This window comes from Elephas maximus, chromosome 3 (assembly GCF_024166365.1).
Source record: "Elephas maximus indicus isolate mEleMax1 chromosome 3, mEleMax1 primary haplotype, whole genome shotgun sequence".
In the NCBI taxonomy this organism is placed as follows: Eukaryota; Metazoa; Chordata; class Mammalia; order Proboscidea; family Elephantidae; genus Elephas; species Elephas maximus.
Genome location: NC_064821.1, coordinates 195,759,570 through 195,768,290, shown reverse-complemented (window position 1 = coordinate 195,768,290; position 8,721 = coordinate 195,759,570). Strand labels below are relative to the sequence as shown.

General features: G+C 44.1%; 1 pseudogene; it reads right to left on the bottom strand.

Annotated features, from left to right (window-relative positions):
* Nucleotides 1-236: 236 nt before the first annotated feature.
* The window catches only part of LOC126071492 (Fc receptor-like protein 2), a 30,217-nt pseudogene continuing 21,732 nt past the window's right edge, over nucleotides 237-8,721 (bottom strand).

The window sequence follows — 8,721 nt, the reverse complement described above, 5'->3', positions numbered from 1 at the left end:
TTTTATCTTTTGAGGTAGAAGATAAGGGCTAATAATATGAGCATACAAGACAGGCCTTTATTACCCTGGACCAACATAATGCGACTACTACTAATATTGTCCTGACCACCTTCTGCTGCAGAATGGGTGAGCAGCTCTGAGGGAGAAAGGGGCAATGGTGAGTAGTAAGGTGAACTGGAGGTGGCAGCATGGGGAAGGGCCTTGGGCTTGGTTAGCCTGTGATTCCCACCCTGCCATTACTCACTTTCACTTAGTACCCCTGCATCGTCATCATGCCCACAGTCAAAGGTCTCAACCTGCTCACACTCAGCCAGTGTCTGTTCTGTCCAGTTGCACAGGGCTACCTGAATGAACACAGGCTGGACCTCTTCTGCCAGTGGCCCATACAACATACCTGCAGGTGTGTGCTTAGCTGCCCCACAGCCCAGCTTCCAGCACAACACAGCCATGTCCTTCATGTCCCAGCCATCATCACACATGGTGCCCCATTGACCTTGCTCTACCTCCACCTTCCCTTCGCAGCGGTGGGGGTCATTTATCAAAAGAACTTTGAGTAGGAGCTCTGTAAACAGAAAAGATTAGAGCACATTCAGGAATGTACCCTTAGCACAGTGGTCATCATTATGAGACATTTGATGGCTGTGGTGCAGTGTTTGGGGGTAGGAGACTTGCTGAAGTAGGGAATCACAGAGCTTGGACTTTTCCCTATGCCTATTACCATCTCTTAAGATCGTTCTGGGAACAGTGGAGGTTCAGTGGTAGAATTCTCACCTTCTGTGCAGGAGACCCAGGTTTAATTCCCAGCCGATGCACCTGAAGCACAGCCACCACTTGTCTGTCAGCAGGGGCTTGTCTGTTGCTATGACGCTGAACAGGTTTCAGCAGAGCTTCTAGACTAAGACTAGTCAGAGAGGCCTGGTGATCTACTTCCAAAAACCAGCCAGTGAAAATCCTATGGATCACAATGATCAGATCCTGTTGTGCATGGGGTCACCTTGAGCTGGTGGCCAACTGGACAACAGCTAACACCACCCCCAACAAGATCATTCCACTCCACTAATGGCTCCACTCGATGACACCCTGGAAAAGAGTCCTCGCTTTTACTCTGAAAATAAAAAGATGTGGAGACGTAGAAACTTGTGGTTTGTTTCTCATGAGCTTGGAAAGAACTTAGAAGCAGAGAAGGCTAGAAGTAGATCTTTCCTGGAGATGAAGACTGAGGTCTAGAATAGGAAAAGTCTAAGGTAACCTAAGTTATTCATTTTCCTTTTGAAAATTGCTCCACACCTTGCTGATGCGTTCACAATCACAGGTCCATTTACTCTGCAGGGTAGGAAGGGGAGAGGGGAAATGGATATATTGCACAGATTGGTTCATCTCCCACTCATGGCTGTTTCTGTTTTGTTTGTTTGTTTGTTTGTTTGTTTTTAAGAAAACTGGAGTTATTTGGAAAGAGACTCTTTCTCTAGGATTTCTAACAGAAAGGAGTAATGTAAGCCTAGAACTGTCAGCAGCCATCTTTGCCCGCCTGAGAATGAAGATAACGGAGGAATGCAGAGCAAAGAGGGGAGAGAAAGACAGAGCCCTTCTTGGATCCAGCCACACAGTAAGCTACGTTTATTCTGATCCCTCCCACCAACTTCCTTTTTATTTTTTTGCCCAAGCCACTTTGAATGAGATTTCTGTCATTTGCAACCAAAATGCTTGATCTCACATAGTCAGTTACTAAGTTCATGGTTTTAAAAAAAGGAAAAGCAAAAACAGTTGTCATAGAGTCGATTCTGAATCATGGCAACACTATGTGTTTCAGGGTAGAACTGAAATAGGGTTTTCAATGGCTGTGACCTTTTGGAAATAGATCATCAGGCCTTTCTTCCCAGGTGCCTCTGGGTAGATTCAAACCGCCAACCTTTCAGTTAACAGCCAAGTGTTTAACCATCGGTGCCACCTAAGGACTCCAATTTGACAGAAATGGCCCTGCAAAAAGGTAGACTTAGCAGAATTAAAGGTAAAAATATGGATATGCTCTTCAACAACTAGTAGATTAAAGAGACCAAAAATATGTAAGGCTCTGTAAAGACTATTATAGTGTTGGTGAAGAATATTGAATACACCAGGGACTGCCAAAAGAACAAACAAATCTGTCTTGGAAGAAGTACAGCCAGAATGCTCCTTAGAAGCAAAGATGGTGAGACTTTATCTCACATACTTTGGATATACTATCAGGAGGGATCAGTCCCTGGAGAAAGATGTCACTCTTGGTAAAGCGGAGGGTCAGTGAAAAAGGGGAACACCCTCAATGAGATGGATTGACATAGTGGCTGCAACGATGGGCTCAAGCATAACAACGATTGTGAGGATGGTGCAGGATCAGGCAACGTTTCTTTCTGTTGAACATGGGGTCGCTATGAGTCGGAACTGACTTGAATAAATCAAGTAACTAGCTTAATTTAAGAGAACAATAAATGCTGAACTTTGCATACCTAAGCAGAAAATTTGCATCCTTTTCAAATTCCACATTGAACATTTACAAAAATTGAATGTGTGTTAGGACATAAAGAAATTCTTAATAAATTCCCAAAAGTAAAAATTACGTAGTTCATATTCTTTGACGGATGTTAACCACCGGGGTAATAAATAAATCTATGAGATTTATTTCTCTAAGAAATTAATGAAATAAAGGATAAAAATAAATATATTCATAAGAAATTGTAGATTTCAGGTTATAAAAGAAATAAAAATTCTCATTATACATATTTTGGAAATTAAACAAATGAAAACCTTATATGTTAACGGTACTTAGAGGGAAACATGTATTTTTAAAAGCATTCATTATAAAACAAGTAAAGACGAAAAATGAATAAGCATTTTACTTAAGAAATTAAAGAACAACATAAAATAAACCTAAAACAAAAAAGAAAAAGAATATACCAAAAGTAAGGGAGAAATAAATAAATTAGAAAACCAAAAAATATGTATTTTTGAATTGTAAAACCGATGCTTTGAAAAGAGCAATAAATTGACAAACCTCTAGCAAATCTGATTAAGAAAAAAGAGATCACACAGACATAATTAGCAACAGGAAGAGAGCGTAATCACAAACATGAAGGCTATTTAAAAATTATATGAAAATACATAGTCAACATGATGTGATAAATTTGAAAGTGTACATAAAACACCTGACCATTTAGGTAAAAGCATCCAAATTGTTTAAAAATAGATAGGAAATCTGAAAAGATTAATAAAAAAGAAGATTTGACATTGAAGATAAAAGTCTACCAAGCTCCGAGGGTTGTTTGGGCTAGCTGCAAAGACTCTTCAGGTAACAGGTAACTCTAACATTGTTTTAAACTTCTGCAGGTCATAGAAAATGTAGAAAGCTTCTTTATTATTTTCGTGAGGCTAAATGATCCCTGAAACCAAAACTAAAAAGAAAGAAGATTTCTTTTCTTTTTTTTAAACTAAAAAAAAAAAAAAGATGGGTATAATTCAAAAAAAGAAAACTCATTAAAAAAGGATGCAAAAATTTGAAATAAAAAATGAGCAAATTCTATGTAGCTTTCTATTACACTAAATAAACATCATGACTAAGAAGGGTTTATTGCAGAAATTCAGTGATGTAATCTAGTGATGTAATCCACCACAAAAATAGATTTAAGGGAAAATATCATATAACCGTCATGACATATTAACACGGCGGCAAAAAGCAGAATCCCTCTGATACTAATGGCCTTGACCTAAAGTCCCAGCTTTGTACCTATAAGTTGTGTGACTTTGGGCAAATAATTTAATCTAAGCTTCATTTCCTCATTTGTAAAATGAGGGTTGTAGAGATTAAATGAGATAATATTACTAGAATCTGTCACACAATATGTGCTCAGAAAAATGTGGGCACGTATTTTTCCTCAGTCCAAATATATCTCTGCTTTCTCTTACCTCTGCTATGCTTATAATTAGCTTTGTTCAAGGTTCTTCTACATTTTCCTTAATTGTTTGCAAGGGTTAGTTTGTGTCTGCTCACTCAGTGCGAGCTCTGAGTGGGCAATGCTCTTTCCTTGTTTATCTTAGGGCTTTTCCCTCCTCTCACCTACCCTACTCCCAACACTGGCTTGGCTTCTTCACAGTGTTCTACTAATGCTTCTATTCCAATATAAACCCCCCCCCAAAACCAAACCCAGTGCCATCGAGTCTATTCCGACTCATAGCGACCCTATAGGACAGAGTAGAACTGCCCCATAGAGTTTCCAAGGAGCGCCTGGTGGATGTGAACTGCTGACCCTTTGGTTAGCAGCCCTAGCACTTAACCACTACACCACCAGGGTTTCCCTATTACGATATATTTAATTAAAAAGTCAAAAGGAAACAGGAAGGGGAGGTGGTAGGCCAGTGACATTGTTAAGACCAGTGAAAAGAAGTGCCTGGGAGATTTGACAAGCTCTCTTTTAGAACTCAGATTGCCTGAGGGACAGAAAAATCCAATGCAAGGGAAGCCCAAGCCATTGCTGGGCATTATTGTAATTGGTCCTCTGGAAGGAGACATTAGACATGTCCTACCTGTGACATTGAGTGCCACCACCTCACTGTCCTGGGCCCTCAGGCCATTGTCGGCCTCACAGGAGTAGTTCCCAGAATGCTCTTCGGTCGAGAGAGGCTGAAAGACGCTCCTCCTTCAGAGGGGGCTGAGCTGTTACCCTGGACAACATCCTTGTGATAGAACCGATACAAAGTGAGGGGAGATGCTCTCTCATCCCCAGTGAAGCTCTACCACAACCCCAATGAAGGGCTGGGCCCCAGGAATGCTGAAGTTGAGGAGGGACTGTGACACTGGAACTGAGAGAGGGAGTAGGGTCCATCAGAGAGTCTCTCCTGCTGGTTCAGAATTTTAACCTGCTCTATCCTCACCTAAGGGTCCTCACAGTAAACCTCCAGGACCTCTAATTCGTTCTCGTTGTTACCTCAGAGACGGCTCCCACAGTGCTCTGATGAGCCGTGATGAGGTATTCAGGGTGTACACCTCTGCCATGCCCCATAATCTGCCTGGAGTTTCCACCTTGTCACCCTCCTTTAGCTTCTCTGCCACTGTTACTGTTGCTGCCGCCACTACCGCCACCACCGTTGTAACAACAATCCTACCATTTCAAACGGCTTCTTAACCTCTTCATAGCCCTGGTCCTTGTGATCTCCTTGGAATATCCTCACAGCTGCAAAGGAAACTGGCCCCAGCTGGGAACCGCTGCTAGCTGACTGGTATTTCTCACCATGATGTTCACGACCTCGCTCTGGATGGAGCTGTAGTCACTGTCAGCTGTACAGTAATATTGCCCAGCATCACTCTCCCTAATAACAGAGAGCTCCAGCTCTGCTCTCTGGGAATGCCAAGATGTCCGCCCCACTCTGTCCTTCATGCTCTCCCTGTGCCAGGAGAAAATGTTGCCTCCGGTGCCTCTAGCCACAGAGCAGGGAAGGACCAGCTTCCTCCGCTCAAGCCACCTGCCCCACCCCCGGGGGGGGCGGGTCTCCATGAGCACTCCAAACATAGGGATTCCTGTGTGAACAGGAGACGACAGGTGAGGGCCAGCTGTGGGGGAGGACAGGGCTGGGGTGGTTAAGCTGGTAACCCCTGTTAAGCATTACAGCATGTGGAGTTGGTGGAATTAAATGTTTTGGCAGAGGAGTGTCTACCTCACTTGCCTGAGGGCTTCTTAGTGGGGAAGGAGCATGCTGAGGGGTCTTATGCATGGCCACAGGGCCCACCCTGCAACTTGGTGTTAGATAAAGATCCTACCTCACACTTCCTCCACATTCTTTAGTTCTCTCTACCAACCACAATCCACAGTGATCTCACCCTCCGCCATCCCCTGCTGGACCTGGGGCAGAAGGGGTGATGGGGAAAGCCCAGGATGGGGCGTCAGACAGACCTGAGTTCCAACTCCGCTCTGCCACTTATTCGTTTCTTGATCTTGGTAAATCAATTTGTCTCTAATTCTGTTTTCTCACATATAAAATGTGGAAAATCATACCAACCTCACATGGTTCTCATGAAGATTAAACGAGATACATTTATAAAACACCTATCGCTTTGGAGGGACGGGACCCTGGTGGCACAGTGGTAAAGCGTTTGACAGCTATCCAAAATGTCTGCGGTTCATATCCACCAGATGCTCCCTGGAAGCCCTATGGAGCAGTTCTACCCTGTCCCATAGGGTAGCTATGAGTCGGAATTAGTTCAATGGCAAGTATTGTCTTTTTTTTTTTTTTAATCACATTGAAGGTATTCAGCCAATGGTACCTTTATGGGTACCACCCTTTCCTAGTATGGTTGAGGTAGGAAGTGTAGCAAAGTGGTTAAAAGCAAATACACTAGAGCTAGATAGAGTACTTGGGTTCAAATTCCAGCTCTGCCACTTACTAGCCGGATTTCCTTGGGCAAGTTACTTAACAGTTCTGTACTTTCAGTTTCCTCATCTGTAAAATGGGCATGGCGATGGTACCTACTTTGCAAGCACTCTTCACATTACTACTTCACCAGGTAATTGGAAGGATTAAATGTAAAAGTCCTCAGAATAGTGCCTTGCACGTGGTGAATATTATGTAAGTCTTTTCCTCTCTAGATAGCTCTGAGTGCCAGAAAGGCTTTTTCCAGACCTGACCACAACAGCTTGGGTTCAGGTCTGGCGTTTAGTAAGCCTTTTATCAGTGCTATCTAGGGCCCCTGGGTGGTGCATATGGTTTTCTTTCACTTGACTACTAACCTAAAGATTGGCAGTTCAAACCCACTCAGTGATGCCACGGAAGAAAAGCCTGGCAGTCTGCTTCCATTAAGTTTACAGCCAAGAAAACCCTATGTAGCAGTTCTAGTCTGTAACACATGGGGTTGCCATGAGTAGGAATCGACTTGACGGCAACAGGTTTTATAAGTGCTGGAAATCGTTATTGTTATTTCTGTTATTATTACTTTCTTCCTTTGTTGTTCCACCTGGGTTAAGTGTCCCTACTAATTGGGAGGTAGCTTTTGCAGGCAGAAACCATGACTTATTGATTTCTTGGTTTGCTGAGCATACCTCAGTGCCAGCCACAAAGTAAATGCTCCAAGAGAGAGTTAGTATGATTATTTTTCTGATAGGAAGAGCAAAGTTATTGGGAAATGATGCTTCTGTAGAAATGAGTAGAGAAGAGCCCAGTTTGGTCCTTGTAGCTCTCACACCCATGGGGATCGGGGAAACACAAAAGAAGAGAAAGGCCAAAGATCTGGCCCGGTGCCACCGTCCTGCCCTGCCCAGCCCAGCCCTGGCAGCCCAGCCTATTGATACTCACTCTGCATGTGTGTATAGGATTGGTGACTCCGCTTCCAGACACCGTGAGAGGCCGTCATTGCCTCAAACCAGAAATACCCTGTCTTCTTTCCATACTCCTGAGATCCAGAATTCTTAAGAGCTCCAGCCTGACGTCAGGGTGCAGCCATCTCTGAAGAAGGAGAAGCTAAGCTGGGTCCAAGGCCTATCTGAAAGGAGACAGACATCAGAGGACAGGGTCACTGAGCTCCCCTCTGTGGGATCGGAGGCCCTGGCTGTCAGCCCAGGCGATGGAAACAGCTCTGGAGGAAAAAAATTAAACAGAAACCACCAGGCAGTGAGGTGTAGCGTTCCTATTGAGAAGTGCCTCCTTGTCTTCTCAGCCCCAGTGTGCCTGACCCACAGATACAGGTTCAGGGATGCACAGCTTCTCTGCCATGTCTCTCTCCTGTGGCCACTCTGAGCAGTCTCCTCTGCCCTGTACCCTGGTCCTCCCACACAGGCCATACTCCTGCCCAGGCTGACCCACTGAGGAGTGAGGTCCTCAGGCAGTGAGTACTTGAATATTCAGTCCTGTCTACAAATAAGAAAAATCTCCCATCCGAAACACAGCTATAGGAGTCGCTGTCACTGAATCTTGTGTTTTGGATGGCATAGTTTGAGGCACTATGGCGAGGGGCTATCTGATTTCCATCCTTGTAGTACATCAGTCTCTTTATCTTAATATTTTCTTTCCCATAGCAGCTTATAACCACCTGGCCCCCTTCGTAGGCATAGTGTGGCATGTTGATGCTCAGCCAGTCTGCAAAAGATGCAGATACCTGTGGTGTTAATACTGCCCTGTCCTGCCACCCTCCGCCCCCCAGCTCTAACTTCTGTTGATAAAAGAGAGGGATAGTGCTAAACAGGCAGTCCCTGGGCAGTGCAAACTCTTAATCCACTTGCTGCTAACTTAAAGGTTGAAGGTTTGAGGCTACCCAGAGGCACCTTGGAAGAAAGGCCTGGCGATTTACTTACAGAAGATCCAAAAGATCAGCCATTGAAAACCTTATGGAGTGTAGTTCTACTCTGACACACATGGGTCGCCATGAGTAGAAATAAACTCAGTGACTTTTTCTGCAGGGGGGTGGGGGGATGGTTAAGTTCTTTACACATGAGTGGAGAAGCTAGGCATCCTACTGGCCCTGCTGGCTTCTCTATCAATCGAAGAAGGTGAGCTCTATTTCCCTCCATGACTTCTTGTTCTCCACACACTGTGTTAGTTTTATGTTTGTTAACAGATCCCATTTTTTCAGGTGCCAATAGTTTTCTGGGCAAAATATGATCTAAATTTATTGCCCTTACATCTCCTTGTAGCCCTTCGAAATGGCCTCAAGTCTCCATTGCAGCGACGTTTGGCTCTCTGCGTTCTCCCATTTCTTAGAGGCTT